Genomic DNA, 12,974 nt, shown 5'->3' on the forward strand with positions numbered 1-12,974 from the left:
TGTCAGACCTGAACAAACTTTGAACGCAAATGAGAATCCAGTCCCAATTGTTTAAACAGAGACAGATGATAGTCTAAAATTATGTATATAGCTAAAAATGTCCTGATAATGAAAGGCATGGAGTGCATACAGTACTGGTTTACTCACTTCACCAGTACTCAAAATTGCCTCTGATTTAGGAATTCTAATATGAAATTAAATCACTTCGTTTTGCTAGAATTTCTTTTGTGACATTCTTTGTGCCTTTTTGATTAGTGACACTTTTCCGCTTTTTATGTCCTTTTCTGTTTTCATGCTTTGTTTTGGTTTTTATATTTGGGTGGACCTTCATGTCTTGTGGCTTTTTAATGTCTCGATAGGGTAACATTGCTCCATTATTTTCTCTCAGTTTTCACCTGTTGTCTGCCTTTGCAGCCACAATCATGTCTATTCTCTTTTCTCTCCTGATTCTTTGTCATGCCACGAGTGACAGTTTTGACGCAATATGGACTAAAATGGCAATGATGGACAAAAGATAAATTGTTTTTATATCCAGAACATACAACAGGTACTGCTAATTACCCATAACACTTGAGATCAGCACTTGGCTGAAGAAAAAGAGACTGACAGTGAATTCCAGAAAAGCTAAGATGATAAGGGTGGAGAAAGGAAGTCACTCAGCACTCATATGTAGCATTTCCAACATTTTCACTTTCAATATAAAGACAATATCTTACACTATCTTTACCTGGATTTGTTGGGTTTTAGATTCTGTTTTTCTTTTTTGTGAGAAATGGTCTTCTCTACTAATTGTGTTTCCTTCCTTTTGTTTTTTGTTTTTTTTTTTTTTTTTTTTAATTGAATTTCAGTGATGGTAATTTTTATATTCATGAGCGGGGATGTGAAAGCTTACAGAAGATATGGTAAGTCCAAAATGCCGTGCACCACCTTTTCCATGATGCAAATTGCCAAAATCCCATGCTGTATTAATTTCTGTCTTAATGCTGCTTCTATTGACTTATAGGTTGAATTCAAGGTTTTGGCCTTGCACTTAAGTTAATTGGATTCATAAGGAATATCATGAACAGTAACATTAAGTCAACTGTGTTCCACCTGAAGAATGGAATTGATAAACGTTGAAGTGAAAATAGTGTTTGTAGGACATGGATGAAGTCCTTTGGGGTGTGATCAGAATACCTATAAACTTCTGTGTTTAAAACCTCACCTCTGCCTTTCCTGTGATACCAACACAGACTATTTAGCAACAATGATAATACTTCACTTACTCCTTAGCCTTGTCAATGCCAGTCCAGTGTCTGGACCATGATCCATTCTTTTTACACATTATATTTATCCATGGAGGGTCGTTCTATTAATAATCACATTGCCAGTTGGGTTAGATTTTTGAATAAAAATTACTGTGAAGTCTTCTGCTGCGCTTTGTAAAGGTGAACAGGTTTCAGTGGTGGAACAACCCCTAAGGTAGAGCCAATTTCTGCATTGTTGTAGCAGAACAGAACAGTCATTCCTGGGGAGGATACTTTTTGTCTGCTTTCTGCAGTTGGTTGAACAGAGGTCAGATTTGTTGGAAGCTGCTTAATTGTACAGGCAGCACTGCTCAGACCATGCAGCACAGCTTCATGCTGTTCTCTCAGCTGTCTGCTCCTTCTGCAATGATTGGCTCTGCTTCTTTTCAACTGATAACATCTCACTACAGGCCTTCCTGTGAACATGCTGCCTTATGGCTCGAGACCAATGTGTGGGCACTAATCACCATCTGGAGAGAGAATGAAATTCAGGGCCAGCTGAACTTGGCTGTAAGTAGTGTTCGAAGTGGGGCACAGGAGGCTGTATACCAGGCCACTTCTCTCTTATCCCGAAAAGCTTCATTCCACCCCTGTTCCCTAGCAGGAGGTGGCTCTCCAAGTGCCTGTAGGAGCCATGGGAGCAGCTCGCTTGTACTGGGGCAGGAGCAGCTTGTGCTGATCAGAGCCGCTCCAAGCAGGGCAACCTGTCTTGCTTCAACTGGTTCCCGGGGGTGCTGTGGAGCAAATTGGTGTGGGATGGGAACAGCCCCTGCACAGAACAGCAAGGTACCATAAGTCAGCGAGAAGCTTTTGCCTCAGTAGGAGGCCTGGTGGGCTGTATTTTGCCACCACAAGAGACAGTGCTGCTGCTGAGTTTGGGATTGTGTCCCCATCCAAAATACACATATCTGCAGAATACAGGTTTCAGGGGACATATTCATGCATGGCAGAGTATCATACTGCCTTTGGGTAGTGGAATGGTTAATTTCCCCATTGCTGTCAGTTGGGAATGAGGGCTAGAATCACATGCTTGTGATTTTTTTAAATCCTACTCCGAATGCTTCCATAACTTAGAAAGGAAAATAAAATTGTATCGCATATCATACCACTATTTTCCATTTGTTAGAGACATACTTCTACATCAGGAATAACTTACTGCCCCATGGCTTGTCTTACAGCCTGCCTCTGTTTTCCTTTGCTTAACTGGGTCCAAGAGTATTTGCAGGGGAGAGGCAGGAAAGGAATGCAACTGCTAAGCTCCTTATGGCCCACATTGCTGCCTGGCAGCATTCTCCAGCTGTTAAGATGGATGTTTTATGTACGTGGAAGTAGAGGTGGATTGTTTTCTGTGTGAGATGTATGGTTTTATTAGAAAATGCATATGTCTCGTTATGTGAAGTTGTATGCATTTCTGAACAGAAGCATTTGAATTATGTTCTAACAACCCATCATGTATCGTGTTTGTTCTGATTTCAGTTAAGTTGTGATAATCTAATAGGATCTTTTTCTGAGTAACAGAATTGGCACCATCCATGTTTTTTATACAGCTTAGATATGTACCTGAAGAGTCATTTGTTTACAAGAGTTAAGAATATCTATACACTTGATAAATCTATCATGAACAGCAGTGAATAAACGGCAGAAGTTTTTGATTGATTCTGATACAGATATTTTATCAGACATTTGGACAAGCCTTGCTCTCTTTTGCATGTGCTCTCTCTCTTTTAGAATTTCTTCTACAATGTGCTTCATGATTACTACCTAGGTTTTCTTCTAAGGTATAAGATGTAGTGCTACTCCAGAACCAGAATGAAACCACTTGGATGGAAAGCAAAGGTACCTCATGTCACCTTTGATGAAATCCCAAAGTAACTAAGTTTGGGGTACATCAAAACATGCCTCTCCGTTTTCCTAAATTTTATTTCTTAATTTTTGTAGATTAGATAATATGTTTAATCTGTTATATGTAGTAGTGCTGGCAAATCTGTGATTATGTTTTATGTAGGAAGATCTGTATTCTAGCTTTTTTAATTTTGTGAAACTTGCACCGCTCAAGCTGAAATTAGCATAAATTTAGTCTGCCCCTAATGTTCCTTAATATGTGCAGTCCCAGGATTACACTGTTGATCAGAACTTTTACTGCAATTGCTGCTTGCATATACCAGGAATCATGCCAAGTGTGAATGAAAGACAAAGTAGTATGGAAGGAAGTAATACTTGAGAGCATATTTCCCCTAAAACTTGAGGCATTTGGAAAACGCTGAAGGATTCTTAATTTGAACATCCTCTCCTACTAGCAAATGGCTATGAAAACTACTTTGAAGGTCTATGTTCCAAACACCCTTACTACTTGGTCCTCCTGAGAACCTGCTAGCTCTGTGGCGTCATTAATTCAAGTGGCAGAAGCTTGTACTAAAATATATCTAGAGCTCTCACTATTATGGATTCTTCTGCCTAAAGAAATTTTTATTAAAAGCCCAGGCTTTTAAGTGTAATTTCAGACATTAAAACAATGCTAATGTTGCAAAAGTTAGGCAGTCAAAAGTTAAGAAATGCTGCAGTCAGTTTTCTCTGCAATTTTAAATTGATATTCATGTGCATAAACACTATAATGCACTATTTTATTCCATGCTTTTTTCTTCCAAAAGGCTCCAGCCTCATTAAGTACATTGAATGGAAGTTGTTTAGTTCGTTGCAGAAATAAGAAGGTGTGTGGTGAAAGGATGAGGAGTTTGTTAGAAGAGTGGTGTCACAGATAAAGCAAATAAATGCCATTCCTGTCCCTTGTAGTCTATTCTTGCATCTGCCACAAAATAACCTGGAGAAGTTTCTTAAATTTTGTTAAGTAGTCACTTATTGTAGGTCTTACTTTTCTACAAACCTAACTCAGGGCAGTAGAAGTGCTGAGCTCTCACAACTGCTAGTCTAGTCTAGTTGTCTAGTGGAGCTTTGCTTTGAAATCCAAAGTGCTTTAAAGCGCTCTATAATCTGATAAATGAAACGTTGTGTTTCAATTTAAGCTATGAATTCTTGTGGGTTTCGCTTCCTCTGTACCTCGGTTCCCTTGTCTGAAAAATGGGGACAGTAACAAAATTGACTGGAATAGCTGAGGTGATCAAGAGAGAATGCAATAGAAACAACCAGGAGAAAATTAGCAACTTTATAGTCAGCTTAACAAAATCTGTTGTGTAGTTAGTAAGGCCAAGGGCCAAAATTTGAGTGAGCATAACCAAGAGGTTATAACTCACTCTCTGAGCTCTGTCTGTCCCGAGTGCTGAATGAGACAGGAGGTCCAGCTGAAAAACTGTATGCATATAATTAATAGTAATATCCTAACCTCTCTGTATAGTGGAGCTGAATTAAGACTTCTGTTATTGCCCGTTCTGAACTCATGACTTTTCAACTTGATGGCCTTTTTCACTTTACACATTTTATTTCCTGTAATGAAAACTTTGTACATATGAAGCATGAGAATATATGAGTAAGTATGCATCTGGATATAAATTCCCCCAAATTTTTATGGATACCTCTTACACGTAAAGCATATGCAGTGCGGACATATAGATGGTCTTTCTTTCAAAGGAAGTCCCCATTTGATAGCTTTGTTACTGTTAATAACCAGGTTGCATCCATGCTGAATGAGCAGCTGCAAAGAATCAGGATATTGGAGATGATGCTTTCCTCTGGGTTGCTACAATAAACTCTTGTTTTGGTGCTTTGATTTAAAGCACTGAAAATCTCCGAAGGAATGTATCAGGATGCTAGCGTATTCTTTTCCATTTGCAGTACAATGGAGAAAATATTCTTAGGCTCTCCAGAGCGATAAATATGAGATTGCAATACATTTAACTGTATTTAAAATGAATGCATGTTGAAAGCGTTCTATTGAATATTTAGTAGATCCTATTATACTGTACCTCAGATCAGAGCATAGTATTTTCCCTTAATACTTTGAAAGCTACTGCTTATCTTAACTACAGAAGACACTCTATACTAAGGCTCATTTTGGCTATAGATTCAAGGATCCTAGGTCTAATACGGCCTGTAGGATGACTGAGCTGCAGTAGTACTTGCTGAATGATTCATTGAGCAGTGTTCACATCAGCTTCAAAGAAAAATACTTTTCCTTTCTGCTCACTGAACAGAAGGAGCTGCTGTGAATATGGGTATTGACAAGAGGCTAAAGGAATCAAATGGATAATGTGTGAAGGGAAGAGAAAACACATCCATCATGTTCATGCAGTAGGTAATAAGTAATATTGCTGTAATACTTACTTTTCCAAATGAAAATGGTTTACATTTATATATACCTCATACCCAGACTGAACACAAAATATATTTTTGTAATTCATAAACAGTATAAGAACTGCATGTGTAAGCAGTGAAAACATATACAGCAAAGTCAGGAACACAGGAATACTAAAGCTAGAAATGGACTCTGCAAATTTATGTATCATATACCAACCAAATGAAGCTCTTTCCAAATAATTAAATAATTACTATTTTAATGAACCATTATGACACATGACATGCTACATAGGATTTGAATCCAAAGCTTCAGTGCTAGATTTTATGGCCTTTGTTATTTTGTGTTGATGCAGTTACTATCAGACTGCAACTAGTGTTGCTTTCCCTGACAGTAGCAGCAGTGAACCGTTATTCTGTGTGTAGTGTCATAATGGAGAGCCATACAGCACCTCAGCAGGGACACCTATTCTGCAGGTAACATAGAGAAGCATCTAGATTTGGGAACTGGAAAATGAAGCAACTCAGATTTGAAGCTGCCATGTTAGCATCACTGGAGGGGGAGCTGTGCAGTGTAAATGGAATGTAGAAAAAAAACTGAATTCCTTAATAAGAGCTTCAGCATATCTAAAACTGGGTGTTTCATGTGTTTGAATCGGACCAAATTTGGACGCATTTTAATGGCAGCAGAAAATGCATGTCGTCTTTTCAGACTTACTAAATATTAATGTCCTCCTCTGCCAACATTTCCAGAAAGACCAAATCACTGACATATCCCTGATATTGTAAGCTTGAACTTCTCCAGGGTAGATTCATTAGGCCAGGTGATCCTGCCTGCCACCTAGAAGAGAGCTGACATCATGACATCAATTACAAATAATCTTAACCAATATCAATTTTCTGTTGTGTTTGTGTTGGCTTTTGATTCTTCTCCATAGTAGCTCCTCTCCTACTGGCTGGTGGTGGAAAAGCTGCAACTTGTATGACCCCAGTACTACCACCAGCACTCAGCTGTAAAAGTGCCAGACCTTTATCCAGGTCTTGAGGCAGTTCAGTGTTTCAAGGCTCTGTAACTCTCTCTTTTCTAAATTAGACTTTCACAGCATAGCTGACTGTTATTCACTAACCTTCTCTCAGACACACTAATTTTCACCCTTTATATCAAGCCTTACTGACCCACTCTGTGGAAGCTCATCCCCTTTATACAGTCTTGCAGTTATTATGCCTGAGGCCAGCAAAGTCAAATGATGAATGTCTCAGGCAGTCATCTAATCGGAGTGATTTGTAGGCACTCTGAGAGGAACCAAAGTCCAACTGGTGCCTCAGTGATAAAAGCCCACTGATTAATCCCAAGGCTACACTTTGCTGTGATTTGCCATTTGTACAGAATAAATAAAACATGATCCATTTCACGGTCAGCTGTTGGAAAACGGTTGCTTGTTAAATTCTCTCCCTCAGAAAAATGAGAGAACAAGAACTCGTCTGGGATTCTACCCTAGCCTTTTTTCCCCAACTAAGATTGTTAAAGGGTAGGTTTGGTGTTCCAGAAGTGTTTCCTAATGAGTACATGATTTAATATAGTAGATGCTGGTGGATTGATTTGACTTTTTTTTTTTTTAAATCTGTTTAGACAGGATTATATACCCATACATAAATAGCTTTACATGCATGATAAGCATATCAAAGGACTGGCTTGCAAAGAGAAAACAATCTTTCTGGAGGCTTGAAAACTAGGAAACTCAGAACGTGACCTGTTGCACAAGCTACTGCTTTCTGTCTATGAATGTTTGACTGTTACGGGGCCTTTCTTTTTTTTTCTTGAGAGTTCTTTTGCCAAAGGAGAAAGCAAAATACTCAGATACATTTAAATTCATATTTATTTTTCTTGCTAGTTTATTTATAATCTTATTGTATTATAAGTATGGCTCTAAAAATGTCTCTTGGGAGTAGATGTTTTTTCTTAAATAGCCCCCCTTGTATTACACTACAGCATGGTTGCCGTCCTTTGGTCTAAGAATCAGAAGTGATTTTTCTCTACCATAACCACTAATGAAATTGAAGAAAGAGGGTAATTTGCATAGGTAATTGGAGAAAGAGACTAGTTTGCATCACTTTTCCTAATTACTGTGTGTGAATTTCACATGAAATTTTTTTATGTGGGTATAAAGCAACAGAACAGTACTTACTGCATGCTGAGTGAGAAATACATTGTAGAGGAAAAGCAGTCAGTTACTTTTGGTGGGTTTCTTATGCAAACAATTTTTTGCAGAATCTGGTTTGCTATTAAGCTGCCTTCATGATTCAGTGAGAGTTGACATCCTGAATCCGGGATGCTGGTGAGAGATTATAGAGCGCTCTCAGGATACCCTTACAGCCAAATGCGAGATCTTTTGCTGCAAAGGGAACTGGCTTTTCATTAACAGTAGGAGAAGAGCTACAAAAAGGACTTCTGTGCTGGGCAGCCACATGACTGGAGGATATGAAAGGCAATGTTGTAGTTGGAAGAAAGAGTGCAGAAATGTCATTTTATGGCCTGAAGCTAGAATGAGGCTCTGTTGTAGAAGACAGGTACCATTTCCCCTATGAGCTAGAGCTGCTGATGGGTATCACTGGCCAATGGAACTCTTTAACTGGTGACTGCAAGCCATGACTGGGTGCGCTGTAAAGGAAGAAGTGAGAAATAGAAAAGGATATTTTTCCACTAAGTGATTTAGTAGAAAGGTAGGTGGAGAAAATAAATCAAAAGACCATTGTTCTAAGAACTGTAAGAAAACAGGCTTTAGTTTTAGTGTAATCTGGATTCACTGGTTCTGTTTTCCTAAGTAGTGCTGTGTTTCAGAAATAAATGTCTGTAACAATGAGTTATGTTTGACACTCTAGCTTAGTGTTGTAGCATGAGAGAATTGCCTATTTAAGTGCCCAGAGAAGGTGCCGGGTTTTTCCCCTTGGATTTCTGGTGTGTATTCAAGCTAGTTTTGATCTGTGATTTTATTAAGGGCACTTAGGTTTTGAATTAGTCCTTTGTTCCTGCTAGCAGCACGTGACAGAAGAGTTAGAAAGACACAGCCTGATCTGGAAGGAGCCATTCTTAATTCTGAAGAGACACTAATGCAACTGTCTCCAGAAGACGTGAGCATCTCAGTGTCTAAATCAGCCCAAGGGAGTTCCAGATGCTCAGGTTGAAACTAAAAGCTAAAAGACCCCTATCAATTTTCATGTCTGAAAAGATTTGCCTGCTGTGTGCCAGGGCAAGACTATATGATCGATTCAGAACTGTAGGGGTCCTTTTCTCTCACCCATTTTTCTCTCTGCTCAGTAGCTAGAACAGTAGGTAACACATCATTGAAAGCTAGCAGCATTGATGCTAATGGTGGCATGTCATTTTAGAGGAATGGAATGCTTTGTTGACAGTATAGCTTTTTGCTTTATGATTTGGGCATGTTACATGCAACAAGATGTATGTAGTGATGTCAGCTGGGAAGGTCTTACAAGAGCTTTACCTAGGTTTGTGACAGCATTTGTCTGTCTTCAGACTCACACCCACATTTTATCTTTCTTAAGAGTGGTTCAGTCCAGTCTTTTATAGGTCTTTGCATACTTCTGTAACACTATGTTAATACTTCTCAGCTAGGAATTCTGGAAAATTAAAAATCCTCACTCTTTCCCTTTCCACGCATCTACGCATTCAGCAGTTCTTTGTTCCATACAAAGGAAGAATATTATGGAAAAAATAAGTTTTTCAGAGTTTTTAATTTTGGTCATTAAAAAGATGAACCTGATTTTTCAGTTGATTCTTGGGGCTGCTTAGGCACCTGTACACCAAATTACTGTTACTAAAATAGCTTTTATTGAAGATAAATCCTTTGCTGTGTCCTGCAACACAATGTTAGTAATACATAGCCTTGCTGGAAAAAAAGCCTGCCAGTATGAGTTTGGTAAGCATTAGTATCTTCTTTCTGCTTTTCCAGTTGACTACCAATATTGTATTTCTTGCGATGGAAGATTTTCCTCTTCTAATGAGCACAATTGTTGCAGTCTTTCTAGGTTTTCCTCCTAGTGAGGTTAATGCCACTGAACTGCCCAATAATGACAGGGCACTGCAATCCCAGTCTGCCATCAGAAGAGCAGCAAAGATGATCATTCAGGAAGAAAAAGGAACTTTACCTTTTCCTAAGGTCCTTCCTATTGACACACACACAGACAAACAAAACTCTCCACGCAGAGAGGACAGAAAATGTCTAACTTTTATCATTTAGACCTCATGGGTTTTTTTATTTCCATGCATAGATGTTTGTTGACTCCCAGGTTAGAATGCGTTAGGGTTTTTTTTAAGGTTTGCTGTCTATTGTTAGCAGCAGTTAACAATCCACTAGAAGGACTAAGCAATGTGGGTAACCAATTGAGCTTTACAGAACAGTACAGTTAATCCATGGTAGTTCCAAATTACTAATTTAATCTGCAAAAAATAGATTTCTCTATTAGTTTGGTAACTAATTGGCAACTATTTCTGGCCAGCATTCCCAAATACGCTTTTAAAAATGTATTCCTACCTACTGCTGACATGATTTTGAATGCTTTAGTTAGCCTTACCCTTTCCCCTCATCCCATATGCTTCCGTAACTTGGCATTAATGTTCTTAGTGTGAAAAACCTTTGAATCCGTAGAAACGTTTTCCTCTTTTCTTTGCCTATGAAAACATGTTTCTGGATAGCTATTAGCTGTGAAAGTGAACATAATTGAGGCACTAATCGCATACTCTCTTATATATTTTGTAAGGACAAAATCAGACTCAGAAATAATTCTGAATTCTTACTAAATGTCAGAAGCGTCAGAGTTTCTACTAAGTGAAACTACTGATCTGCCTGTGTTTTCATTTGTTTTCTGAGCTGCTCGTCTCCATCTATGACTGCTTTGTATGCTTGAAACATGAGCTTTGCTTTGTCTGGTTCATGCTAGCAGTGTAAGATGCTTTAGGAAGACTCATATTTTTGAGTTTGTTGCCAACTGGTTAAGGAACCATCTGTTCCAACATGGCGGGTTTCTCCCTGGTTGACCGATTGTGTGAAAAGGCATTATGAGATAGCTGGGAAGGAGCATCCTGATTGCTCAGCCAGAACTGAAAGATCACTGATGGGATCCTTGCGGAATGCACCCATAGCTACCGTGTGAGCTCTGCTTACAGTTTTATTACACACAGTGCTCTTGCTGAAACTTTGCAGTGATGCTGCTTCTGGGAGGTCAGACAGACAGATCTTCAGTCTTTATTCTTCCTAGGAACTCTGCCATCCTGTAGGTAAATGCTGGGGTACTGATTAAAAGCAGACACGGCATAAATGTACGTACAGAAAAACACTTGAAGGAAAAAGATGTGCACTAAGGATTTTTGTCATGGTGATGTGTCTAATTATATGTTCACTTCTTAACTGCTACTCCCTTTTATAGGATCACAAACTATGCTTAATGAACCATGGCTTCAGATAAGCTATCGATAAGGCTAGGGTAAAAAAAGTCTCCGGCTTTCAGGGTTTGCATTGTGGTGCATCCATAATGTGACTACACATCAAAGAAGAACAAGGGCAGGTAAATAACCCATCCTTTTAATTTTTACTTTAACGTTTGTTCTGAAAGTGCAAAAACTGGATTTTCCATTTTGTAGGAAGTTTCATGTCTTTAAAGTCTGTCTTGTCTCAAAGCAAAAATAAGAATGACAGATTCAGGGGGGAAAAAAAGTTTATGAAATGCCTTCCCAAAACAGTGTCATTACGGAGAAACAAGTTTTATTTTAACAAGAATGTTAATGGAATTTTAAATTTGACTTTATTTTTAATAACTGTTTTGAAAACAGAACTGTTTGTAGTGGAATCTGCGTATTTTTCCAAAACTGAGTACAGCTTTAAAAAGACGAAATTTCAGCAAACAGGTATTTTCTAGTGGGGGAAAAAAACCCAAACAAACCCTTAGTTGGGAATTTTTGAAAAGTCCTAGTTTTATCCAAGAGACATTCTGTCTTGTAACTTGTTCTTGGGCTCCACTGAGGGCTGATTGCAAAATGTCAGCATGGTCTGGAATCCCCAGAGCAGCCACTGGTGAGAAAGCACGTAAATCACACGGCTCCTAGACTGGAGGGGAGGAGAAATGGCACCACTGGAGTTACAAATGAGAGATCTTAGCTAGGTTAAGTAAATGACATCCTAGTTTCTTCCTGTCAATGTAATGGAGCAGTCAGAAACAAAGAGAAAGGTTACAGGAACTGGCCAATAAGGTAGAATTTTCTGAAGATTTGCATTAATTCATTACTACGTTTAAGACTTCTAAATTGGGCTTTTTCTGAGATACCTTTTATCTTTTTAAGATCCTTGAGTCTATGTGATAATTTATTTTTTTAAAATAGTTAACTCTTAACCTTTGAGAGAAATCAGGTGGATTTGGTGAGCTGATTTAGAACTTTTGCTTTTGGATGCTTCATTTGCTACACAAAATTGCAGGCAGAGGCTTTTTTTAGTTCTCCTAAACTCTACCTGCATATGTTCTAATGTCTCCTCTTATCTGCTTGAATTGTCCTCTCTAGTGCTGCTTTATGCAAACCACAGCACAGCCAAACTCTTCTCAGAGATTGAGTGAGTGACAGTACATATTTTCAAGGTACGCTAAATGAGAAATGTGCAATTTAAGCAAAGCATTCACACATTTGAATGAAAGACTGAAACTGTTGAACCTCCAGCTGCTGACAGGAAATTGATGTACCAGTTGCTATTTACCTAGCAGAAATTAGTTCTCTGCGATCAGTTTTATTAAACTGGATGGAAAAAGCAAGCATTCCCTCAAGAGGGTTAAAAATATGTTCCCTTCAAAGTTAAGAGTTAAACGTACTTCTTCCCTGTGTCATTGCTATTTTCACATCATGACCCTTGTTGGGTCTTTTCCTGAAAAATACCACTATAAAATAGACTAACAAGCTCTCCTAGTTGGCATTTAACCCTATCCAGAGCCTCTCCTTGGGCTTTGGGACCTGCTGGTCAGTGACAGGAGCTCCCCAAGAGGAGTTTCTTCAGTCAGAATGTTCCCCTATGGGGCACGGGCAAATGCACCAGGGCTCCACCTTTCATTTCCTGAGCACACAGGCCAGACACCCTGCAGTAGAGCATGAAGTTATGTCTGAATAAAAATGTTATTTTTGCTTCCAAACTGGGAACTTTTTCCTAAATTGGACAAGTCCCTAGGGAATCTCACTGTCACGAAAAGGTTCAGGTGGTTTCATGCTCAAATGCTTCAAGGCTGTTTGATCTGTCAGTTTCCCCTACCATGAGGATGTAAATTAATATTTATTATTAATATAGTACTGCAGTGAGCAAGATGCACCACGCTTGTTAACTTTGCCATGTTAATCTCTGTCTCAAAGCATTTGAAGCCTGTTTCTAGAAGGGAGAAGATCTGCATGTGTCA

General features: G+C 38.8%; 1 long non-coding RNA gene across 1 annotated transcript in view; it reads left to right on the forward strand.

Moving 5' to 3' along the window:
- LOC134516123 (uncharacterized) overlaps positions 1-12,974 on the forward strand; it is a 228,350-nt gene that overhangs the window by 128,406 nt on the left and 86,970 nt on the right. The window contains exon 3 of the long non-coding RNA XR_010071225.1: positions 849-902. This is a non-coding gene — a long non-coding RNA (uncharacterized LOC134516123). The remainder of the gene's footprint in view (positions 1-848; positions 903-12,974) is intronic.

The sequence above is a fragment of the Chroicocephalus ridibundus genome, chromosome 5 (assembly GCF_963924245.1).
Source record: "Chroicocephalus ridibundus chromosome 5, bChrRid1.1, whole genome shotgun sequence".
Taxonomy (NCBI): domain Eukaryota; kingdom Metazoa; phylum Chordata; class Aves; order Charadriiformes; family Laridae; genus Chroicocephalus; species Chroicocephalus ridibundus.